This window comes from Ovis aries, chromosome 7 (assembly GCF_016772045.2).
Source record: "Ovis aries strain OAR_USU_Benz2616 breed Rambouillet chromosome 7, ARS-UI_Ramb_v3.0, whole genome shotgun sequence".
NCBI lineage: Eukaryota > Metazoa > Chordata > Mammalia > Artiodactyla > Bovidae > Ovis > Ovis aries.
In genome coordinates this window covers 45,729,954-45,756,097 of record NC_056060.1, presented here as the reverse complement: position 1 = coordinate 45,756,097, position 26,144 = coordinate 45,729,954, and the positions used below count along the sequence as shown (strand labels likewise).

The 26,144-nt window shown below is 44.0% G+C and overlaps 1 protein-coding gene and 1 long non-coding RNA gene across 13 annotated transcripts in view; one reads left to right on the top strand and one right to left on the bottom strand.

The window, feature by feature from the left end:
- The window catches only part of TLN2 (talin 2), a 498,466-nt gene that overhangs the window by 173,021 nt on the left and 299,301 nt on the right, over positions 1-26,144 (top strand). For 2 of the 12 annotated variants that reach the window (XM_060417824.1, XM_060417825.1), the window contains exon 3: positions 1,651-1,742. The exons of 8 other annotated variants lie outside the window; for them this stretch is intronic. The gene's annotated coding sequence lies outside the window, so the exon portion shown is untranslated. Of the gene's footprint in view, positions 1-1,650; positions 1,743-10,613; positions 10,723-26,144 lie in introns of those variants that run through there. 2 more of the 12 variants (XM_012181410.4, XM_060417826.1) reach the window with 1 other exon arrangement.
- LOC114115611 (uncharacterized) lies at positions 1,739-10,403 on the bottom strand. The gene is made up of 3 exons (XR_003589912.3): positions 4,328-10,403; positions 3,158-3,250; positions 1,739-2,330 (listed from the first exon to the last, which is right to left on the bottom strand). It is a non-coding gene; the product is annotated as an uncharacterized LOC114115611 (long non-coding RNA).

The window sequence follows — 26,144 nt, the reverse complement described above, 5'->3', positions numbered from 1 at the left end:
GGTGGAGTGGACATACAGATTCCCGACTCTTCCATCCGAGATTCAATTAGTAGGTCAGGAATGTGGGCCGAGGATCACATGTTAATCTCTGACTCCTTGGGTGGTTTTGATCCTGGTGGTCTGAAGAGTCCTGGCCGGGAGTGGGGTATGTGGGTGTGGGGCTGCAAATGCAGGCTGGAGGAGAGGAAGAGGGCGGCCAGCAAAGTCGCAGAAGGATGGAGGGTTTCTAGGTCTGAGTTGTCAGCAGGACCCTGTAGGAAGTTGAAAGCATTTGGCAGCAGAGCATGTAAGCTCCAGCAGAGCATGCTTAGGACAGGAAACAGTATCTTGGCCTTATTTTTACACAGTTGTGCTGAAACAACTTTCCAGAATAAAAGACTCTGAAATTAATCACTTGACTCTAAACTCACACAGCCAAGAATTCAGGTTCCAAACTCCAAGTGCAATTCTTAGTCTACTAGTCTGCCTCCCAGTTGGGAATTATTTATCCTTGTTCAGTTAGCTCAGTGGGTTTGAAATGCTCTTGAGTGACCTTGGAGGCCACTCTACGAATTGCTTGATTCACTATTTAAAAATATGATTGATTCAAGACTGAATAAATATATAATATTAAAGGCACATGGGTTCAGTGTGCAGTAAGGATATTTGGGGGACACTTAACTGGGCCTTTTTTCATAGAATCATTAAGCCATAAGACTGTTTCATTTTCTTCCTCAGACAGGGTAACTTATAAGAACCTTCTCAAAGGCTTGTAACTTAATCTGAAGGCTGCTAGGAGTAAGTGTACTTCTCTATCTCATGAGCAGTATACTGCAGATTATACTTTGTTATTACCTATGTAGCAATGATTTTTAGTTTCCTAGTGTTGAAACTGGAGAAGGCAATGGCACCCCACTCCAGTATTCTTGCCTGGAAAATCCCATGGACAGAGGAGCCTGGTGTGCTGCAGTCCATGCTAAGGGTTGGACACAACTGAGTGACTTCCCTTTCCCTTTTCACTTTCATGCATTGGAGAGAAATGGCAACCCACTCCAGTGTCTTGCCTGACTTCCCTTTCCCTTTTCACTTTCATGCATTGGAGAAGGAAATGGCAACCCACTCCAGTGTCTTGCCTGGAGAATCCCAGGGATGGGGGAGCCTGGTGGGCTGCCGTCTATGGGGTCACACAGAGTCGGACACGACTGAAGTGACTTAGCAGCAGTAGCAGTAGCAGTGTTGAAACAGAAATAAAATTTCAGGCTGGTGCCATGTTTTATGTTATTGTGGGAGTTTCCCCATTCAAGTGGAAATGATGGGAAAAGTAATACTTCTCAATATAGCTTATAACTGTTTTGTGTTTTCAGTTGCATTTATTTATTACTTATTTCTGACTGCACTGGGTCTTCATTGCTGTGTGGGTTTTTCTCTTGTGATGAGCGGGGTCTACTCTAGTTGCGGTACGCTGACTTCTCATTGCTGTGGCTTCTCTTGTTGCAGAACATGAGCTCTAGGGTGCACAGGCTTCAGTAGTTTCAGCAGGTTGGCTCAGTAGTCGAAGCTCCCAGGCTCTAGAGTGTAGGCACGATAGTTGTGATGTGTGGGCTTAGTTGCTCTGCGGCATGTGGGATCTTCCCAAATCAAAGATGGAATCTGTGTCTCTTGCGTTGGCAGGTGAATTCTTTACCACGAGGGATGCTCCTTTAAGGCAGTGGCACCCCACTCCAGTATTCTTGCCTGGAAAATCCCATGGATGGAGGAGCCTGGTAGGTTGCAGTCCATGGAGTCGCTAAGAGCTGGACACAACTAAGCGACTTCCCTTTCACTTTTCACTTTCATGCATTGGAGAAGGAAATGGCAACCCACTCCAGTACTCTTGCCTGGAGGATCCCAGGGACAGGGGAGCCTGGTGGGCTGCTGTCTATGGGGTTGCACAGAGTTGGACACGGCTGAAGCAACTTAGCAGCTTGAAAGTAAAGGGGCTCCAATAAAGCAGGAGAACTGCTTTGTCCTTAACATTTAATTGTTTATTGTTTAGGCATTAGTGTGTATCTTGATAGGTGTAAAGATAAAGGTCACTTAGCACAGGATTTCTTATTCCTGGCACTATTGATAATTTGGGCCAGATAATCCTGTTGCTGGGAGGCTGTCTTGTACGTTCCTAGTGTTTTGTAGCACCCTTGGCCCCCTACCCACTAGACCCAAGCATGACAACCCACATTCGTCTCCAGACATTGCCAGATGTCCCCTGGGAGCAAAATCACACCTGGTTGAGAACCACCGAGCAGAGACGAGAAAGCTTTTCGTGGATCTCTCTTGACTCTGCTGTTAATCTTTTGAGAATATTGTTCCATCTAATAAAGGGAAAGGCGTACAATTGATTATTATGTAAGATCACATATTTGCAAATTGGTCTACTTGCTAAAATTCATTTGTAAATCTAAAATCGATACTGCTGGCTCCTTTACAGTTAGTCTTGGATACACACATGTGCAGAGAGGCAAAAAAACTCTGAGTCACCTGATGCATCTGTTCCCAGCTGAGGTCAAGCAAGGTGATGCTGTGCCTTGTGTCAACTCTCAGTCTGTAAACAAGTATCCCTTTCATGGTCTATTTAGTGCCACGTTTTTCAGATTTTTGTGCTTCTTATTGGTGATTTTGCCATTTCAAACAGCCCCTAAGTATAGTGCTGTGTAGTGTTTAAGCACAGGAAGGCTGTAACAGGCCTTATGGAGAAAATAGGGGTATTTTATATAAGCTTTGTTGAGGCATGAATGATGGTGCTGTTGGCCATGAGTTCAATGTCAGTCATATCTGTCCATCAATCTGTTTGTCTGGAGACACACATAACACAGGGTTATGTATTGATGAGCTGATGAAACTGCTGTGACTGGAGGCTCTCAAGAACCTAACTCTGGGTTTCCCTTTTGAAGCAATAGTTAAGTACGTACTAGTTCTGTGTTTGTGGTGACTGTAGAACGTAAGTACTGCAAATAGTAAGAATCAACTCTACTGTTACTTGTCTAGCTTACATTTCAAAAGCTTGTATTTTAAATATCTAGTGCGATATATATGTTAACCTACATTGCTTTTCTTTATGAAAATTAAGATAGCCATGGTAATCGCAAAAGAAATAACTGCAGAGTCAATGGACACAAACATATTTAAAGGCGTTACATACCTGGTGAAAATGTTGTACCAGTTCACTGTGCCATAGCAATTCACCACAGTGCCGTTTCCAGTGCGTCTGTGCCAGCATTATTCTGCATTTTTCCTATTTTTAAAATGACAGAATTGAACATGTTAGAGAATTCAAGTGATACAGACAGATACTTAGAAAATAAACTTTAAAAATCCTCTCTTCTTCTCACTCTTCCCCACCCTTTCCTAAAGAGTGTTAAGAATTTGGTATGTGTCATTTCAAGGCTTTTAATAAACACACATGAAAATAAATGCATTTTATACCCATAATTCAATACAGATGAAACTGAATATTTGCCTCTTTTGTGTTATGCTTTATTAATTCATATAATTTAGGTGTAAAAAATGCTTCCCGTTATTTATAAAATACTTAAGTTGTCAGGAAAAATTACATAAATGATGTTTCTATTTAACAGTGATAGTTTAATTTTTGTGCTAAGCAATGAGCTTGTGATAAATGTCTTTTAATCTAATTTGTGTTTAATTTTTTGCCAGTAGCGTAAGCTACAGAACACAACATAGATTCAGTCTTGGAATTTTATGATTTTTTTTAAAATCACTAGGCTTGATGGAAGATTTCAAATAATTTAATTTCCTGATAGAAAAGTACTTAATCAGTGGATGCCAGTGAGTAAACATTGCCCAGGATCAGGCAAAATGCATAATACTAATTAGCACACAGATATTCTTAGAATGATTACAATGTGAGGAACACTTTTGTGTCAAAGTGATTCTGTAACCCCTCCCCTCCCCATGACTAGAGGAAAAAAGACATCTGATGCTCACTTATGAGTTCCATGCCCACAGGGAGGAGTGACTGGGAATCCTGTAGATAAGAACTCCCTAATCTAGGGTGAGGAGGTGAGACCTCTTTGTTCCAGCTGTTGATACTAGATATGAACATTTGATAGAATTTTAAGCCTTATTTCTATCAGAAAATTATAGTTTTCACCAAGGATGATTTAAAGTGAGATAATAAAAATGCTCCTAGGAAAGACAGACTTAACACAATAGTAGCATTGATTGATGGAAAAACCCAGAATTGCAGACCTTTGCAATAAATGATATATGCTGTTTCTAGGACAGGGAAATTGCACCCATTTAGGGTTCCCGGGGGGCTTCCCCTGAGGCTCAGTGGTAAAGAACCCACCTGTAACACAGGAGGTGTGTGTTCGGTCTCTGGGTCAGGAAGATCCCCTGGAGGAAGAAATGGCAGCGCACTCCAGTATTCTTGCCTGAAAAATCTCATGGACAGAGCAGCCTGGTGAGCTACAGTCCATGGGGTTGCAGAGAGTCTGACACGACTGAGTGAGCGTGCAGGCAAGGTTACCAGTTGACTATTAGAAAATGGTAAAATAAAAAAGTATGACTTTACCAAGAAGGACTGGTTTCTGAAAAGAATGGAAAAGATAAGGTCATGCCACTGGCTGAGTGTGAATTTCCTCACCTCACAGTGAAAAGGGCCTAGAAGATTCTGTCTTGCAGGGCATAAGATTCTACTTTGCAAAGAGGGTTTGTCTTTTACATGGTAACTTTGCACCTTGATTCCAAATTCAGCACTTGAGCAAGACTCCAGTAGGTCTCTTTGTAGATGTGGAGAAAACTTAAGGATTTGGCAGAGACATGGATTAAAACATTTTTTTTTAAATTTTTTACAATGCATTTGCTATGAAAAATTCACAGAACTCTTTAGTTTTATAAAATCTATCCCTTTTGAAAAGAAAAGAGAACATCCCTCCCACAGGTTGGGAGTTACAGGGTCTCTTCCCTAGGAGAATCTTGGTTTACTTATGGGATGATTGTTTGTTTACTCATGCAGGCGTTCAGATAATCATGAAAAACCAGGACGCACACCCAGTTGAGCACATAGTTTCTCTTCCAGAATATCTATGGGAGAGGCACTAAGGAGAATGTTTAAGGGAAAATATTTTAGATAATTGCCCACAGTTGTCTTAATTTTATTCCTGACAAATAGCAAACACATTTTTTTCTACTGTACTAATTTTTAATTTGTGAATATTTATGAAAGGGTTTACTTGAAGTGGTCCTTCATATTAACTTTTTTGGTTAAAAAAAAGTTTAAATATGTGTTATTAACAATATTTGAGTTCTCAAATGTTAAGAAATACTTAAACACGATAAGAACTTTGAGGCTAATCGCGTCGCCTTCCTCAAAGTATCATTTGTAAATAACGTCTCTTTCTTACATGCCTTTGGCTTTGTTCACACGATGTAGAAGGTTTTCCTGTAGTGTTACTACATCTGTAGGCTTTTCTTTGTTTCATGGGCTTTGTAAATATATAAATGAGTGTCTTCACTTTTTTTTTTTTTTTTCTGGCTTTATAATTTTTTGCATCTGTGCCTCTTACCTGCCTAGAATTTGTTTTTGTGTCTGACAGTGGTAGACTTGTAACTTCATTTTTGTTACGTTGACTGTTTACTTTCCTACTATAATATGTCAAATCAGATAAGGCAATGGCACCCCACTCCAGCACTCTTGCCTGGAAAATCCCATGGACAGAGGAGCCTGGTAGGCTGCAGTCCATGGGGTCGCTAAGAGTCGGACACGACTGAGTGACTTCACTTTCACTTTTCACTTTCATGCATTGGAGAAGGACATGGCAACCCACTCCAGTGTTCTTGCCTGGAGAATCCCAGGGACGGGGGAGCCTGGTGGGCTGCCGTCTATGGGGTCGCACAGAGTTGGACACGACTGAAGCAACTTAGCAGCAGTAGCAGCAGCATAATGTGTCAAATAGTTTGTTGTTTTTACTTTAAATGACAAGTTTCTTGTCGCCTTGACATCTATGTATTTGTTTCTTGTATCCTGTTTAGTTATTTGTGTGACGATGTCACACCATTTTAGTTACTATAGCTTTACAGCATGTTTAGTTTTGTCAAGATAGTTTTCCCTTTTTTAAAAACATAGTCTTTCTGAAGCTTTTTCTATTCCAATTAAACTTTAGAATCAGCTTTAAGTTCTGTAGAATATCCTGTTGCTCTGTTGGTTGCGTCACACTGATTTTTTTAAACTGGGAGAGAGATAATTGCTGTCTAACAATATTGAGTTATTTCATCTGGGAAATGGTAGTTATCTCCATTATTGTATCTTCCTTTACTGTCCTTCAATAAAATTTAAGATAAGATTGATTTGTTATATTTATAGGTAAGTTTATTTCTAGGTTTTTCCCCCCGCTTTCCTTCCCTCTCTTTCTCTCCTTCTTAGTAATGACTGGAATTTTTTAAAATGGCATTTTCTAAATGGTTACTGTATCTGGCCATCTATAATTGACTAGATTCTAGGCAGACAGGCATTTCATTAGCAAAAAAATGAAGAAATCCTGCTTCCTCCCTAGTATTTTTATCTTACTTCATTTCTCTGCGTTAGTTAGAGGGTGAAGTAAAATATTGAGGAGAAATAGCATGCATCCTTGTCATCTTCCTCATTTTAATGGGACATTGCTTGTAATTTACCATTTGTTGGCTCATTTCCACATATTTCTGATTTGGTTATCTTTAGAGGAAAGTATTTATGAGAAAATATCAAATTGACTGTAATTGGAGGAAATGTTTAAGTCACTGATGTTTCCCAAAGGACATGGCAGTGATGTGGGATATGCCGCACACATGAAATGTTCCTGATGCATTGAGGTGCTCCTTCTTGATTCCCCTGTAAGGAATTCACAGCATATAGGAGGCTGCTGAAGCCTCTGAGGACTTTCTGGTGCACAGGACCTCTGCAGCAATCCTAGGAACATGCTTTGGGCCAGGCTGACTTACATGAGCCTGATGATCAGATTTTTTGGAAAGCATAGGTTCCGTAGAGGGGGTCTAGCCAGAGGGGGCATAGACACAAGTTGGGGTGAAATCTTGGGGTATAATAGTCATATTCTCCTTAAGCAGATGGAGCTGAAACAGGAGGGAAGGGGACGGGGCACAACTTTTGAAGGAATGACATAGCCCAAGGACGCAACTTAAACTGATTAGACTCAAGTGGGTCCAAGATGGCTGACAAGTTACCTTCGACTAGACCTTGATCCTCAATATATGATCATCGTAGCACATCAGCAAGCTAAAGAGCACAGCCAAAGGTGCCGTGACAGCTCCAAGGCTGACCATCAAAGACCAAAAAGTGGCTGGTGGCCCAATTCCTGGAAGTCTCTGCACCCCTTTCCCCAAGTAGTTGAAATAATCCTCCCACACGTTAGCCTATGAAATTACCCAGCCCATAAAAACTAACCGCACCGCATTTTGAGGCTGCACTCTCCCTCTGCGAAGGACCACGCTCTTGTCTGTGGAGTGTTTCTCTCTAAATAAATCCACTTCTTACCTATCACTTTGTCTTTCGCTGAATTCTTTCTGCCATGAGATGTCAAGAAACTGGGTTTCACTAGGTCCTAAAACCAGTTGTGTGACTTCAGCTGGAAGACTGTGGGTTTTGGCCAGGTTTGAGTCCCAGAGACTTGGGTTTGAGTCCCAGGCAGGGTTTTGGCTGGGTTTGCGTCCCAGCATGTGAGTTCAAGCCTCAGGCTAAGGTAAATGGTTTCAGAGCCACATTATCAGTGTGCCCTGAGAATAAACTGGAAGGGTTGAAATTCAGAAAATCCTTACTGAAGGTTAGATTCAGAGGGACTTTGGAGGTTGTGCGGGAGCAGAGTGAGTTTAGACTTAAGAACCAGATGTGTAAGAGACAGATAGTGACATACAAGGTGTCTAATGTGTTAGCTCAGGACTCTGGCCCTTCCCTGAGCTTGAGGGGTAAGTTTCTGGGTTGTCAGAGGTAGACTGGCAGAGTTAAAACTAAAACCACAGGCTCAGTTAAAATAAAAATCTCAGCCCTTACCTTGTAAACAATCACCTCTTTTTTTTTTTTTGCAAGTATATTCAGCTACCTGGGCACACTTCCACTAGGTGACTTTAAAATTACCACATGTGCCTGAAAGACATCAGCCCCAGTATTTTACAAGAAGGGTTTTCCAGCTATGGTGGCCCATGAGCAGCCTACAGAAAAGGAGCTCCAGATCTTGTGCCCCCATTTCAACCACAGGAGCTCTGCTTTGATGAATCTGCTTTGCTTATTGGTTTCTCAGTAAAGTTACATTTAAAGAAAACACTTGGCTGCTTAAAAAAAAAAAACTTGAAAGCCACCATTGTCATTCATTTTACTCATTTAAATCATGTTTCTACAGTAATACTCATCTTGCCTACGTAACTACAGTATTTTATATTCCAACTCAGTTGTACTTCTTAATGAAAATTCCCTTGAATTCAGGATTTAGAATGATTTCCTCATCTATTTTATGAAGAGTTGGTGTGTGCACTTAGTGTGAGCAGTTAGTGTGTGCATGCTTGTGACTGGGTCCGCTGTGTACAAGTCATATTTCCTGATAAATGATAAGCTGCTTAAGGGCGTGCTATGACATCTTTGTTTGTTTTCTGTCTCCACTCCCATCCCCATCCCTGAATACCTCTCACAAGTTCAGGATGTAGTTCCTGATTCCACTTGGACTACTATGAATGAGCATCCCCTTGCCCTTCTGCTCATGATGTGAACCAGAAGGCAGGTTGGGGGGAGTTTAGAGGCAGGATTCCCCAGCAGCCTGACCTGCCTCTTGCTTTTCAGCCTGTAGGCCAGTTGTTAACCAGAGAGCACTAAGTAGCCTACCCCAAGGGATTGCTGTATTTCACTAGGATCACCAAAAATCAGGGCAGGAGAGCTCGCCAGCAGAACCTCTCCCCGTTTTGCGTGGGCTACAGTCTAAGTGACTGAGGCCAGCGGATGTGGCTGCAGCCCAGAGGAATTAGAATGAAGTCGTATTCACAGAGGGATTATCAGCTTTGTCCTCCGTGTTCAGATACACCCTTCCTGTTCTTCCTGGGCAAGGTGGAGTCCTTTCTCTCCTAAGGAGGGCTCTCTGGCAAATCCGACCTAGAGTGAGCTGTGCTGCCCATTTTTGAGCCAGACTTTGTGTATTATCTCACTAGCATTTTCTTGCAGCTCTGCTGCCACATTCTGCAGTTTTTCCAGTAGGAGGTTTTATCTGCCACGCTAGCTCTGAAATAGCACTGGACACACATTGGGCAAGTATTTCAGGCAAGGGCCTTTGGTTGTGGTAGAAACCCGTTCACATCAGTTTGGTCAACAGGGAAGGTTTCCATGTGTCATCTTGGACTTCACAGGATGGGAAGAATAGGATGTTCAAGGCTCAGGGGAGTTGGGCTAAGACACTCAAGGTGCTCTTCTGGGTTCCCACATCTCTGAGCCTAGCTCAAGGTGTCCTTGATCCTCTTTTCATGCACTTGAACTTGCAAGGTCCAGTCCTGGCTTTTCTGACTTCTAACCTTCCAACCTCTCCGCTAGGATTCCATCAGCTAGAAAGACTCAGAATGACTGGGCGACAGTCTTGGCCAAAATTGGCTTGTTAGAGCCAGATCACCTAAATGTGAGGTCCCTGACCTGATGATGGATTAGCTGCCTTAGGTTCAGACCTCCACCCCTGCCCCAGAAGGCTTTGTGGAGGGAAGGGCAGGAGGTTAGGTAGGCCCATGGTACTTGAGGTTGGACAGACCACAGGATAGGCCTTCCTAAATTACCTGAGTATTTACTAACTAACGAAACGATTTATTCTTTTTGCCAATTCTAATATTTGGTGCTTTGAAATGAAATTTACTTGTAAATTCTGTCTTTCCTTGTAAGAAATGTCAGTCATTCTGGAATCTATCTTTGACTGGCCCTTGACCCCGCCCTGCTCTTCAGCCTGCCCTTGGGGTTGGATCCCAGCTGAGCTACATAAGGAAGGCGGTCAGATAGCATCACAGTGCAGCTCTGCCATTCCTGCCGGGAGGAAGACGTTGCAGACTTTGCAAAGATCTGGTGCACAGATAGGGCTTGGTCCCCTTCATCCCCTCTCACTAGCTGAATGCAGAGATGTACCAGGCCTCCAGGTCAGGAGGCAATGAGAGGCTCTGTGTGCAGCCTGGGAGTGTCCCCTGGGCTCGCGTGGTTCTAAATCGAGAGCAAAAACGATTTGCCTTTCCAGTTGCACAGAATGTCCCTGCTTCCCCCACCTTCCTCTCTTGAGTAGGGAATGAAAAAGAAATCATCATTCTAAAATGACTGAGAAGAAAAGAGCGCGCTTGCCTGATTCACAGAAGAGGGTTTCCGCCTGCGCTGTGCATTGCGGCTCCATCAGACTTCTGTGCTACTTTGGAGTGGCGGGAGTAACAGGGCTTACACCTAATCAAGGAACAAGAATTCCAAACAAAAGCCCGGGTGGGGTTTCCTGGGCAGGAGTGAGATATTGTAGTAAATGGGAAGCCAAGCTGGGCTGTCCAATCTCTGGTCTGATTGCACAAATTACAGCAGGGCCTTGTTTTCAAAGGAATGTGACCCACCCCACCGGGCCCCTCCTGAGCGGGTGTGTCTGCATTTCCTTAAACCCTCTCCTGAACAGCTAATGCATTCACCAGAGGAGCCAGAGAGAGCATTGTGCGGAGTCATTCAGAGGCCCTCCTTAGGGTCTCTGCCAGGGGACCATTTTCCAGGTGAGTTTACCTTACGTCACAGTCCTCCAGGGAGTCCTGTGGCTGAACGCCCCACCCTCTCCTGCAGAAAGTGCACACAGGCTTCTGATATTCCAGGAACCACTGCCTCCATCTCCAAGCACCAGTGAGCCAAACACTTTGTATGGGGTAGAAGAAAACGTTTATATAAAAAGGTCTCTTTTCTTGCAAAAGGGTGCCATTCTCTGTGTTCAGGTCCAGTGGCCTGCTGCTGTCCTCAGTCTGCAGATCAGCTACTTCATGTTCTTCTAGAATATTCCCAACCCTCTGGCTTGCAGTTTTCCTACTAGGTCAGGTTCCTATCCCCTCTCAAGAACTTTCCTGTTTGCAGTATCCCACCACCCCGTCCCCTTTTCTTCTCCTCTCTTCTCAATCTGCAGATTTAAACATCCTCTCCCTTGAGAAGCCTCCCCCTACTCCTCCTCCCTGTGCTGACCCCCCACTCCCCACCCCTCTGTTAGATGCCAAGGACGGTGTCTTATGAATCTTCAAATTGGTGATACCTGCTGCATCCTAGTGGTTTGGATGCATCTGGTCTCCTTTTAAACTAATGATATGTTCTAATTTTATTTTTCTCTAGAGCCAGTTTAAGCCCCATATTACATAAATACGTTTCTGTGATAGCCTTAACAACTTCTGATCTTAAAAAAGTGTTTTTATTGAAACCACTTTGGTTTGTTTTTACCCATATGTCTTATCTCTTATGTAACTTAACATGTGCCAGGAGTGTGGTAACTATGCAGCAAGGGGTTGCTGAGACAGTTGCCTGAGTCCCAATGTCTGGGTTGCAGTGCTTTTTTTTAAAAAAAAAAAAAAAAAACTTCTTATTTTGTATTGGGGTATAGCTGATTAATAATGTTATGATGGTTTCAGGTGGACAACAGATGGACTTAGCCATCCATATACATGGATCCATTACCCCCAAACTCCTATCGAGGCTGGCACATAACAATGAGCAGGGTTCCTTGTGTTATACAGTAGGTCCCTGTTGGTTATCCAGCTTATATATAGCAGTGTGTACATGTTGATCCCAAACTCCCTAACTATCCGTTCTTCTCATCCTTCCCGCACCTGGCAACCGTAAGTTCTTTCTCTTAGTCTGTGAGTCTCTTTCTGTTTTGTAAGTTCATTTATATAATTTCTTTTTAGATTCTGCATATAAGAAATATTATATGATATTTCTCTCTCTCTGTCTTCTCAGTATGACAATCTCTGGGTCCATCCCTGTGTGAGTGGTCAGTTGCTCAATTGTGTCTGATTCTTTGTGACCCCACAGACTGTAGCCCACCAAGCTTCTCTGTCCACGAGATTTTCCAGGCAAGAACCCTGGAGTGGGTTGCCATTTCTTCCTCCAGGGGATCTTCCTGACCCAGGGGTCGAACCTGCCTCTCCTGCACTAACAGGTGGATTCTTTACCGCTGAGCCACCTGAGACTCCCTCCAGGTCCATCCATGTTGCTGCAAATGGCATTATTTCTTTCTCTTTTAATGGCTGACTAATCCTCCACTGTATGTATGAGCCACATCTTTATCCATTCTTCTGTCAGTGGACATTTAGGTTGCTTCCATGTCTTGGTTATTGTGAATAGTGCCGCTATGAACATTGTGGTGCATGTATCCTATGAGCCACATCTTTATCCTAAATGGTGATGGACATTTAGGTTGCTTCCATGTCTTGGCTGTTAGGAGTAGTGCTACTGTGAACATTGAGGTGTGTGTATCCTTTAGAGCAGTCCTCATATTTAACTTGCGGTTTGTGACGGTCACTGCAGAATAGTGCGGGTGAAATGCAGTCATGGAGATGGTGGTGCCCAGCTCTCTGACTGCTCCTCCCTCTGTCCGCCCCTCGCCTAGCCTTCCCGAGATGTCCCTTTATTCTGAAACATCATGGCGTTCCTGCCCCCTCTTGTACATGATACCCAATTGCTGTGGCCCCTGTCATTTTCCAGAGCCAGCTCCACCTAGCTCCCATGGGAAGCTCCTTATGAAGAGGTTCCTTCTGGTTCCCCCACCAGTCTACCCCCAGAACACTCTGGATGAATCCTCCAGCCCTGCCACTGTGTACCTCACTATATCCTAGTCCTTTGTGTTTGGGTCTTTCCTCCCCTGGATTGGGAGGACAGCTCTATGGCAGAGGCCTGGTGTGACCCTTCCTGGGTTCCTAGCACCTAACCAAGTTCCATGCAGGCAATTTCTACTTCTTGAGCCAATAAATTAGTTCATAGGGAACTTTTTTTTTAATAACAATATACACATCTTCAGTGATGGTGTTTGAATTTTTTAAATGATTGCACACACCCTAATACTGTCAGAGGTTGAGGCTGTAAACAGGTCTTTTCCTATTTCACCAGTGAGGAAGGAAGTCTGAGGGCCTCAGAACTGCAGCCACTTGACTTGTGGGAGGCATGATAGTGACAGAGACCTGAGTCTTATGAGGTTTGCTTGGTGGACTTTTCCCCACTAGGGGAAAGTCCTGTAGACTCAGTGGAAGTCACAGTCTGGTAGGAATCAGGCAGCCCAACTTCCTGGCCTTATTGTGGGGTTGAGAGTCTGGTCTCACAGTAAAAGCAAAGATGATCTGATTGGCTATTTCCCATGATAGCAAACTACTCCCCCCGCCCCCACTTCAATCTCTGAAGATTTCAGACCTAGATGAAAAATTTATGTGACCATTTCCGGTTTTGCCTAGGTTGGCCCCATCCTGGATTATATGCCTTATAGATTTTCTTACAAATCTCACTTTGATGTTGTTCTTCCTGAGCATGTTAATTTCTCAAACTGTATAAGATGCTTCATTTTCCCCATTGACACATATGTGCTCAGAATTGCTTATAAATATCCCCTTGTCACCTGTGCAGTTAGCCTCATAGAGCAGAGGTGCATGTCTGACCTGATAATCTGTGTGTGTCTGCTTACTAGAGCTTCAGCAGCAACCCCAAACAGGCTGCTAATAAGTGTTAAAACACTGCGGTATGCATGCTGGGAGAGGTCCCTGCTAACACTCAGGGCACAAACTTCCCCTTGACTTGCCATGGTGAAGAAAGTTCATAAATATCATTTTGAGAAGTGTTCATAATATTCTTTTGGTGCAGTAAAATTTTTCATTAGTTTGAAATAGCAAGAAGTCATCTAACTTAGAATTCTAAGGAAAATTTGAAAGCATTAAAGTATCTTCACAATAAATTGCTTTAGGCTGACAGATGACGTGCCTTAAAGAGCTTTTTGAAATATGATCGGCCCCAAATTTAAGACATCATTGCTCAGTAGAGAATTTCAGGGGAATCTGTGCCCAGGGGTATGTGAGCAACAATTAACATACCACTTGTTAATGAAGTGCTTCTGGATTGCTGGAGGGGCACTTTCTGGCAACAGTTGCACCCTTAAATTCCTTACATAGCTGTATATTAATCCCGAATGAACTTGGACCTGTTTTGATTACCCTTGCTTTACTAGTTTTTGTTGTTCAGTTGCTAAATTGTGTCCGACTCGTTATAACCCCGTGGGCTGTAGCATGCTGGGCTCCCCTGTTCTTCACCATCTTCCAGAGCTTGCTTATATTCATGTCCACTGAGTTGGTGATGTCCTCCAACCATCTCATCCTCTGTCTCTCCCTTCTCCTTTTGCCTTCCATCCTTCCCAGCATCATGGTCTTTTCCAGTGAGTCGATTCTTTGCATCAGGTACCGAAGTATTTGGAGCCTCAGCTTTAGCATGAGTTCTTCCAGTGAATATTCATGGTTGATTTCTTTTAGGATTGACTGGTTTGATGATCTTGCAGTCCAAGGGACTATCAAGAGTCTTCTCTAGTAAAGGATTATTGCAAGAGGGAGAACACTTTGACCAGATCTGTAAGCATCTTAATAGACAGAAAAAGGCCCTTCTTTTGTTGAGGAAGTTAGTTTCTCCTTAAGAAACTGGGGGAATGTCTTTGCATTTAAAAAGTTACAGTGTAAATGGCTAACATTAGGTTTCTATTGCTGAGGCATCTGTTTCAAAGACATTCATCTCAGCATCTCAGATGAATCTATTACTGGTTGTATAACAGTTACCAGCTAAACAATCAGACAAAAACTAGGCTGCTCCTTCCACTAAGGACCCTTTTTAGAGAGGCCTAGGTAACCTAGATAACTGACTGCTTGAGTGACCCCATTTTTCTCTTCCTGCACACTAGTTCTTGCTCCTAGGTGTTAAATTCACCAATATAAAGTGCACTCTTCAAGTGCTAGTCACCCTTCCCCTCCACTCCTTTAAAGACAGAACCCACATCTGTACTCCCTCTCTCTTATCTTAGGCATGCCCCTATATCTTTTAGGACCTGTGACTAATAACATTGTATTTTCAGTTTCCCTGGGGGGCGGACACACCAGTGTGTGGAGCTCTGAGGTGGAGGGTGTAAGGGCGCTTCTAGGACTATGAAGTAATGAGATGTGCCTGGAAGGTGGGGTGCACAGGGTCGGGGGGAAGGGGCTGTGGAAGCTGAGGTAGCGCTCACTTGTGGAGGGTCTTCTGTGTCCTTCTGTGTCCTTCTGAACAACTGCGGCAGCAGTGGGGAGCTGTGGGAGCCTTATCTTTTGTCTTAACTAGAAAGTTCATTTTTCCTCTGCTCTTAACATTATCATTATAGAAAATGTGTGGCAAAATTTAAAAGTAAAAGAGAAACACCTAGAGCCCCATCACTCAGGAAACACTTGTATTTTGACTAACTGCCTTAGGTTTCTCTTCCATGGGCTGGATTGGTTGTGGTCATGCCATAAGTACAGTTTAGCTTTCTGGTTTTTCTATTTATTAGAGAGTAAGCATTTTCTCAAAATCCCATAAACAACATTTTTTTTCCTAGCTAGGTAATTAATATCCAGTCAAGAGAATCAAACCCAGTTAATAACTTAGCCCCTTCTTTTGGATCATAAGATTGTTTTCAAATTCTTATTAGGGTGGAGAGGGAAGGTTTAGTGTCTTCATATATGAAAGCATTTCTGCATGTTAAGAGTATTTCCTGATGATAGAGCGCCACCATTGTGATTGCTGGCTCAAGGGACCAGGTATTTCAAAGGTGGCTGAAGTGCACTGTCAGAATGCCTGGCCGAAAGGAAGCACTGACTGAAAAGGTAGTAAAGCTTTATGTGTCCTTGAGATTCCTGGCACTTTGGCAGAGGGTGGATTTGAGCACAGAGAGGCTGGAGTCAGAGCAGTTAGGCCATGTGGGCTCCCGGAGGGCGGTGGCATTGCCGACAGAGGGACAGGACCTTGCTTGAGTGTGAGGTGCCTGCCTTTATGGGGATCATTAACTTTAGCCAGAGCCGATGTCATTTTGTAGGTGAAGATGACACGCGTGAGTTAGGACCTCGGGAATTCCCTCTTCTCTGGTCTCCTATAGTTCTTACGACATAACCGTTTATTTAAACTTCCCTGTTCTTGTCTGGATTTTCTCTGAACCCCTGATACCGGGCATGAGCGTTTTTATGTACCTATTATTGTTGAACACCATTAAGTATTGGGGTCAAGGGAAGGGGCCTGGGCCGTGGCTGAGGCTCAGGCTGGGAAGAACGGGGACCTTGCCATAGTGGGGCTTAGGCAGGGGGCCCAGGCAGGGAGCATGCTGGAACAGGGTGGGGTGGGCTTAGTACAAGCCTCTTGGACACAAGGGAGGCAGAGCAGAGTGGCCCAAGGCTGAAGACGTGCGCTTTGGAGTCTGCTCCAAGTCACACTTCTGGCTTCTCCATCAGCTAACCCACAATATGGGGCAAACTGCTCAAATCCCCTTGGCTTCAGTGTTCTCAGGAGGCATACCAATAGGGCACATGTCTTTTTAGGTGCAACACTAAATGAAAATTTTCAGGTTTCTCAAGTGGCTAAGTGGTAAAGAATCTGCCTGCAGTGCAAGAGACTCGAGTTTGAGTTGGGAAGATCCCCTGGAGAAGGAAATGGCAACCCACTCCAGTATTCTTGCCTGGGAAATCCCATGGACAGAGGGCCTGTTGACTTACAGTCCATAGGGTCGCAAAGAGTCAGATACAACTTAGCAACTAAACAACAGCAACATATGTAAGAGGTACCAATTTAAAGAAAAGGCAGAAAATGATGAAATCAAAACCGAAAATAAGTAGGAACCTGGGTGGTATGGCCAGTGGGAAGTTCTCAGGAAGTGTCAGGAAAGGTGGTTGATGATGAACAACCCTTCATCTGAGAACCCGCAAGGTTGTAGGTGTCCCCCCTCCCACTCCCAATCCCTTTGGGAGGGGTTGTTTCTTGGGAGTGGTGCTCTGCCCATGACGGATGGAAGCACTTCCTTGTGTTTCCGCAGAGCTCATCCTTTGGAAAACATCCTTGGCCTGGGCTTTCAGGGCTGAAGGCATATCCTCATCCCTGCCTACCTGAGCTTTTCACAAGTTTCAGGCAGAAGCTTCTGGAAGATGCCCAGGTGTACCCTGACCTGGCCACTCTGAGATGCTAAGGCTGGCCAGGCCCAGCGTTGGGCCATGGAGTAGCTTCCCAGGACCATGTTAGCCAATTACTGCAAGTTGAGTGGCTTATGTATAAAGGAAATATATTTTTTTCTCCGCCCTTCTGAGTTTTCAGCTGAGACCTCCTGTAATAAAAGATTGACAGGAGGAAAACAGAAGTTTATTGACATGTATGCCTCATGTATAATGGGAGATACACATAGGGTATAATAAGTAACTCTAAGAGGTAGAGGTAGAATTTTGGCTTAAATACCACTTTATGGGGTTCTCTAGGGAAGAATACTGGAGTGGGTTGCCATTTTCTCCTCCAGTGAACCTCGATTTGTCAGAACTCTTCACTAGGGCCTGTCCATCTTGGGTGGCCCTGCACGGCATGACTCATAGCTTCATTGAGTTACACAAGCCTCGTTGCCACGACAAGGCTGTGATCCATGAATGGGATCACTGACTCAACGGACATGAATTTGAGCAAACTCTGGGAGATAGTGAAGAATGGAGGAGCCTGCCGTGCTATAATCCATGGGGTAGCGAGAATCAGACACAACTTAGTGATTAAACAACATCATCGTAATAGGGAAGGGGGCTGGGCATCTGTTTAATACAGGTACTTAATAGGGAAATAAGTGGGGGGCTGTATTTCCTCTCCTGGGTGCTGAAACTCCAGGGTAGGGATTTACAGTCCAGTTGCTTTTGGAGGTTTATCTTGAGGCAGATAAGGGCAGATCACAGAAAGCTTCTCCCTGCATTTGCTGTTTCTCCCTTGCCTACAGCTGAAAATAATCATTATACCAAAGCGGCCTACTTTGCCACCTTTCACTTGCTACATCAGAAATGTATTCTTTAATAGTTTTGGAGGCCTGAAGTAAAAATCAAGGTGTTGGCAGAGCCGTGCTCCCTTGGAAGGCTCTGGGGGAGAGTCATTCCTGACCCCTTCTCATTTCTGGTGGCCCGGGCATTCCTTGCCTTGTGGCTTCCGCACTCCACACATAGACCTCTATCTTCTGTGTCTTCCCTCTGGCTCCTCTAAGGACACCTCTTATTGGATTTAGGACTTCCCTGTGTAGTCCAAGGGCCATCTCAACCCAGTATCGTCAGTATCTATCCGGATGTGTATCTGTAATCTTTTTCCAAATCAGGCCACATTCACAGGTTCCCACAATTAACTCACGGACTTATCTTTTGAGAGTTCAATATTCAACCCTTTCATGCAGAGGTTGAGTGTGAGTTCTCTTGAAATGACCAAAGGGTCTGCTCTGACCTTGCCTCTGTACCCTAAAGTCATGGACTCTTGTGGGTCTAGCGCCTCAACTCTTTCCCAGAAATGAGGAGATTGAGAAAGAATCCATCAGTGCCCACATTAGTCCAGGCATGGGAGATTGAGAAAGAATCTATCAGCAGGCATGGGTGCTCACTGTTGCCAGGATGTCAGAATTGCCATCTCAGGCATACCTTCTGCCCAGACGTTCTTGGAGTGAATAGCAGTTGGAATTCACATGTGGCATGTGTACAGTCTTTAGTCCAAAATCTCTTGGCTTCTCATGTTAGCAGGTGAATTTGGTTGGTAGTAATTGTAGCCACAGTTTAATTTTTTAAAATATTTATTTATGTATGTATGTATTTATGATTGTGTCGGGTCTTAGTTGCGGTGTGCAAGTGCTCATCGAGGTGTGCGGGCTTATCTCTAGCTGTGGTGCTTGGGCTTCATTGCCCTGCAGCATGTGGGATTTTCCCCGACCAGGGACTGAACCTGCGTCCCCTGCACTGGAAGGTGGATTCTTAACCACTGGACCACCAGGGAAGTTACCACAGTTTAATTTTTGTGCTAAAGGGGCATGAATGGCTGTGAAAAATGAAGCTCTGTGGCCCGTGAGAGAAAATCTGTGATTGTGCAGTTCGGGTGCAGCTGAATTTCAGTTACCAGAAGTATCTAGTATATAAACAGGCCACTTATGCAAATGTAAATAATAAAAATCAAACAAGGAGAGAATCTTTGACTGGTCACCATGGAGGTCAGTGCTGGGTTGTATTTCTGGGTTTACAATCAAGAGATATATATAGTCTCAGCTGGCTATAAAACTGCAGTTGATGGAGCAGTAATTAGGTATGAGTTCTCCTTTCTGTCTCCTTCAGGTCAAAGTGCCATTAAATTATTTGATAATTGTACTCCCTCTCCCTTCCCTCTCTGTGTCGTTTTCCTAATTTCACTGCCATTCTTTTTCTGCTTCTCGAAGGTCTCCTGTGCTGTTGAGAATGTTAACAGGATTGCCCGGTTGATAGGAACTTGTTTCCCAATGGTTTCAAAGGGGTTGCATCCCAAAGCTGAGGTGGTTTTTAGAGACGGCTCATCTGTTAACCATACTCTCTCTTCGCCACCCATGAGAAAGGATGTCAGACTATTCCTTGGCTCTATTCCAAGTGTGTCAACAACCAAGTGCTTTCCAGTTCACCAAGGGCAGAGTAATCTTGAGTAAACATGGCCGTTGGAAAAGAGCAAATATTGGTCTTGGCAGTTGTAGTCTCTCGAGTGTCTGGTCCCGCTCGTGTTAGTGGACAAAAGAAGAAGGGCTACAGCAGAGGACATGGCATCAGATAGCGCATCTGGCTGAAGAGCAGTGGTAGAAATATGTAAACACAGGACTTACAGAAGATAGTAGCATTCTCCTGCCCGCCTGCCCTCCCTCCCTCCCTCCCTGAACATGTCTGAATCTTCCTTTCACTTTTCATTTTACTTGTTTCAGCCTGGACTTCTTAACTTGAGCCCATTGATATTTAGGCCAGATAATTCTTTGTCATGTGGAGTGGTCCTATACACGGGAGCATGCTGGGCAATGTCCTTGGCCTCCACCCATCAAACGTGGGTAGCAACTCTCCCTAGTTCGTTGTGGCAGCTAAAAGTGTCCAATCCAAACAATGCCAAATGTCCCATTACCTGAGGAAGGGGGGGCAAAATCACCCGAGGCTGAGAAACACCAGCTTAAGCCAATCCTTTGCAAAGTGACAACACAAAAGGAGGCTTTCCAGGTGACGCTAGTGGTAAAGAATCTGCTTGCCAGTGCAGAAGACACAAGAGACGCAGGTTCAACCCCTGGATAGGGTCCTGAATTTGATGGTGGAAAGGATAAGGGTATGTGTGTGCTGGGTACGGAGGAGTGGTGGTTCAATTCCTCAACCTCGACTCCTGTTTCTTGGGAGTCCTCTTTCAACCTAGTTGTGCTCAGTCTGGTCATGATATGGGTCTTACACAAGTGAGGCCAGTAGGCCGCTGATCAAATCGACGTTATCGGCTGTTAGCTTTTAGAGCAGGCTTATTCCCCGACTTGTTGCCATTCCTCTGGTGGCTTTAAGATGGGAATGCCAGTCACATCGAGGATGCCTGACACTTGGCACCTTTCCATTGCTTGATTCCTCACCTGGGCAGCAAAGCATGACAGGAGTCTATTGCCTATCACGCCTGTGAATCAGTCAAACTTACTTCATGTCATCGGAGGGGAAGGTGCCAAACTTTGATGTCAAGGTGACACATTGTTTGGGCAGATGTATTTCCTGGATCTTCTCAAGCATGACTGCCTGTATGTACAGCTGGCTAGTTGTGCTTCCTTAGAAAACTTACAGAAAAGACTGCATCCCTATGAAACTGTTGATCTCCCTCTAAAGCCAGAGGCATATTTATCATTTAAACATACTTTCAGAATTTTGAGTGTGTTGCAGTATTGTTATCAAATTAACACAGTTAGGTTACAAACAATGTACTGTGCCTTCATGTAGTACCTCTCATTTATTTGTTTTTGTTTTTTAATTGGAAATTGGAAACATCTACAGAAGCAGAGAGCACAGTAGGAGTTCCACTGTACCCATCCCCCCCTTCAGTGCTTATTAATTACAGTTCGTTTTGTTTCATCAAGATCTCCTTCTCCACTCACTTGATTAGTTTAAATCCTCAACATTGCATTTCATCTATATATATATTTCAGTATGTAACTCTAAAAGATTGAAGCTTTTTTTTTTTTCCTAAATATAAATATCTTCTCTAAAAATAAACGAATCAATGTTACACCTAAAAGTGCCTTTGTACTAAATATCTGTTGCCTTTGGTTGATATGTTTCCTCCGTCCCTTTTGCTCTGCTCTGGGCTCTTCTTCATCTAATTATGATATTCAAGGGCAGATCAGGTATTGGACACCATCTTTCATTCTCTTTGTTTCCAGTGTATTGATACCTGAAGGCGTTAGAGGCCTAGTGCCTGGCCTAGCAGTAACATAGTAGGTACCTGCTTGTCTTCAAAGTCTGTGAGTTCTTCTTTTCAGGTTCTCTGGCTTGACATGGGGCACAGTCATTTTCTCAAGGAAGACACTCAGCTGGCAGGTACCTTAAATTGCTTTGTAGCTTCTCCTCAGCACACAGGTGCCCTTGGGTGGGCCTGTAAGCCTCCCCTCTCCTCCCCTACAGTTAAATGAAGCCTTTCAATCTACTCACTGCCAAATTTTTTTTTTAAGTTTTGATTTATTTATGGGGCTGCCCTGGGTCTTTGTTGCTTTGCTTGGGCTTTCAAGCAGAAGTTGCAAGCAGGGGCCACTCTAGCTGTGGGGTGCGGGCCTATTGTGGTAGCTTCTCGTGTCGCAGAGCACACGCTCTAGAGTACCAGCTCAGTAGTTGTGGCAGATGGGCTTAGTTGCTCCGTGGCATGCAGGATCTTCCCAGACCAGGGATCGAACCTGTGTCCCCTGCATTAGCAGGCGGATTCTCAGCTACAGGACCACGATGGAAGTCCTCTGCCAAACTTTTCTATGCCAGAATGTGTGGCAACAGCCAGAGAGCTGGAAGTCCCTGAGAGTGCAGTACCTAGTGACCGAGCAGTTTCTGTGGTGACAGGGCTGAGCCTGGAGTGCTGCCTGCTGACACTTTGATTCCAGGCTCTTTCGTAGCCCCTGCCTTGCCTTAGTCCCTGTTGCCCTGGCAGGACGTTCCCAGGACCCCGGGATCTGGAGGAGGGGTCGACTCCCTGCTGCCACCGCCCAGCTGCCCTTCCTGCAAGTCCATCACCTCTTGCTACCATGACCCTCCTTGCCCAGGGGCTCCTTCCCCACCATGTGCTGTCCCTGGGGCTCAGTGCCAGGCATCCCCCAGGAGCTAATCCCCCACGTGTGGGCCTTCACACCTTCCCAGGCTCCTGCATGGTTGGCAGCTCCGGCCCCCACTGCAGGTGTGCCCTTTAACAACCCAGCTGACCCTTGACTGGCTCTCTGCCAAGGCCTTTCCTTCCAGTTTCCATAGCCACATCCCAAGGAATAGCAGCTCTCTTGAGAGTTTCTTTGCACCCTGGTGACACCGTGAATCTCCGCTCTCTGACCTCACTGAAACCTCTCTATGGAAACTCCTCCTTTCCTCCCACTCGATTAGAATCCCCTGCTCACACTTCCTCCTTGACTGGGGCCCTGAGCTTGGACCCCCATGCCCTTGCCCTGGGGCTTAGAGAATGAAGGCTTCCTCTGGGGAAGCCGTTTGAGGCTGGTGCCTGCACACACTGGGATCCTTCCCACATGGTGTCATTTTAGGAGCCCCTGGTCCACACATACTCAGATTCCTCTGGGAAGCATGCACACTTCTCACCTTGCTTGAGTCCCCTTACTCCAGCTCCTCCTTGGCACTCACTTTTCATAGAGAACACCCCTCCCATCCCACATAGAGAACGGAGCTCCCTGAGGTGCCCCCTGACCCACTTCCCTCCCCTCCTGGCCAGTGTCCAGTGTGAGGAAAGAGCTCTGGGGCAGAAGCAGCTTCCTTTGCCCCCTCCCCCATAATTCCCTTTCTCCAGGAGTCTCCCTCCTCCTCTGGGCTGTGGCTTCTTTCCTTCTGTCTACAAATTCAAATCCCTGAGTTTTTTAGCATCATAACCCAGCATCCGCATAATCCTGAGGGATATGCATTATTAACCCTTTTTACAGATGAGGATACTGAGGCTTAGAGGGGAAGTAATTGGCTGGGCATGAACAGCTGGTGACTACTGGCCATGGGGTGGGTGTCTGGATGCTGACTCCTTGCTCAGCCCTTGACCTTGGGTCACAGACATGGGGAGGACTCAGCCTTCTTAGTAGCCTCTCTGTGGGATGACCCAGTGCTTAGGAAACGGAGTCTGAGATTGATTGTAATTGAAGTGACAGTCAGTGCGAGTCATCTGATGCTTAAGCTGCTTAACTCTCTGCTCCTTGATATTTTGGGTACCATCTGTCTTGTCGTCTCAATTGTGAATTCTTCAGAGGCTGCCTCTTCAGTTTTCTGTCCCTCAGAACCTTTTGTATGTGGTTGATGCTTACTAATGAGCTCCTTACTCACCTAAAAATTTTTGGCTTTTAACTTCAACCTAGAAGGCTTTTTGAAAACACCATTACTTGATTTCTGTGCATGTTTAATGAACACTTGACATTTTTGTTCAGTTGAGTTGTAATCATTCCACATATGAACTTTAGTTCGTTTATAATTTAATAGTCAATCAGGACCCATCACTTGCATATCATATCACAAAGTGATTTGTAATCCATGGGATTTTATTTTATTTTTTAAATATATAAATATTTTTAAAATGCAAACTAAGCTTTAAAATATATAAAGGTATAATTTATATGTTATAAAATGTGACTTTTTCTGAGTCACAAAAATTTAAATAACAGGCCGTGAACTGAAAAGGCTCAGAGTGAGAGACAAGGAAAAATACTACAAATACATATAGTGACTTTTAGACTAACAAAAGCAAAACTACTATTCTAAATGCTTCCAGATAGACATAGCAGATCTTTTACAAAGAAAGGAGCTTGCCATTAGACTTTTCTGTTTGCAGAAACACAGCTGAAAAATAAATTTTTAAATGTGAAAAGAACTTTAAACCCCTAATTTTCCTATCTAGCACAATATCATTTAAATGTTAAAGTGAAAAACAATACAAGGGCAAAATAAAAATAAGTTCAGGTATATGCCCTCAAAAATGTACCACCAAAAGCTAGCATTGGAAATATTTTTGCTGTAAGTATTCAAGTAAAAGAGAAATAATCCCAGAGTGTTGCAAGAGAGGTAGAAATTAGGGCTTATCAATACCTTAGTAAACTGACTGTTGTTTCAAAACTAAGATCAAAGAACAGGAAAAAAGAACCTCAACATTGTGATAGGATTGGAGAATAATTGGGAAAATAGAAGGCCAAGCACCGAAAAATTGATGCTTTCGAATTATGGTGCTGGAGAAGACTCTTGAGAGTTCCTTGGACAACAAGGAGATCAAACCAGTCAATCTGAAAGGAAATCAACCCTGAATACTTACTGGAAGGACTGATGTTGAAGCTGAAGCTCCAATACTTTGACCACCTGATGCAAAGAGCCGCCTCACTGCAAAAGACACTGATGCTGGGAAAGGTGGAAAGCAGAAGGAGAAGAGGGTGACAGAGGATGAGAAGGTTGAATGGCATCACTTATTCAATGGACATAAACTTGGGCAGTCTCCAGGAGATGGTGAGGGAGGCCTGGCATGCTGCAATCCACGGGATCACAAAGACTTGAACTCTGCGCTTTCACTGATTGGGTTTGATTCCTGGCTGGGGAAGTAAGATTCTGTAATCTGCATGGTATAGCCAAAAAAAGAAGAAGCTATAACTGAAGAAAAATGGCACTGTATTGTAGAGGTAGAAATATTAACATGTTGTTCCAGGAAGAAGGACCCCTTCCGGGGCCTGAAACTGGGCTCTTGTCTAACACTTGGAAATGAATTGTCCGAGGAGACACATGTGCTGACAAAGCATGAGATTTTATTGGGAAAGGGCACCCAGGTGGAGAGCAGTAGGATAAGGGAACCCAGGAGAACAATTTTGCCATGTGGCTCATAGTCTCAGGTTTTATGGAGATGGGATTAGTTTCCGGATTGTCTTTAGCCAATCATTCTGACTCAGAGTCCTTCCTGGTGGTGCACGCTTTGTCCAGCCAAGATGGATGATTCTGGGAGGTCAGGTCAGACATGTGGTGTCTCCTTTTGATCTTTCCTGAACTCTTCTGGTTGATGGTGGCTTATTAGTTCCGTGTTCCTTACCAGGACCTCCTGTCCTAAAACAACTCATACAAATAGTTACTGTGGTGCCTGGCTGGGATGGGTGGTTTCAATCAGTCAGCTTCCCCTGACAGTGTTATAGACCCTAATCCTAGCTGTGTCTTGGACATAGTTCTGCCTGACTCACCCTCTTGTAAGTGGTGGTTTTTCCTTCCTAAAAATGTAGTTTCTGCTCCCTTTCCCCTTTATTACCTGATGCCTCCCAAGTGCTACACATGAAGAATGAGATGATCAGAAAATGAAGGATTCTCGTGGGTTGGTTTAGATTAGTGTTTCTGAAAGGAACCATCAGTAATTTAATTTATAATTTGTTTTGGGCTGGCCTACTTTTGTGTGTCAATAAAAAATACAATAAAGATGAAATATTTAAAACAGACATAAACTATAAGCACTTTTATTTTTATTACATTCAACCAACATAAATACTTTGTCAAATTACTATAAAACTTTCCAAATGTTTACTCTCAATTTCTGTACTTGCGTTATTGCAGACCAGTCATAAACTAGTTGTGGGCAGACCACCCTGTGGATAGTGCTGGGCTTGACAGTGGAGGTTTAACTTCGTTCATCAATTTCCATGGAGTCCAATTTTTTTTGTTAAACTTTTTTGAAATTGCTCCAACTTATTCTGATCTCTGCTGATAACAAAGAAACACAGCTAGAAAGAGCTGTAAAGTCTACTGACCTTCAGAGATCAGGTAGAATGTTTGACTTAAAAAAAAAAAAATCACTGTTCAACCCTATGTTTAATCAGATGTTCATCCATAATTATTTCATCCATTGAAAACCAGTAGAAGGCAGGTAAGTGGCTTTCCTCCTGCTCATTTATGGAGTATACCCAGCTCTCCTTTGTCTTATAGTA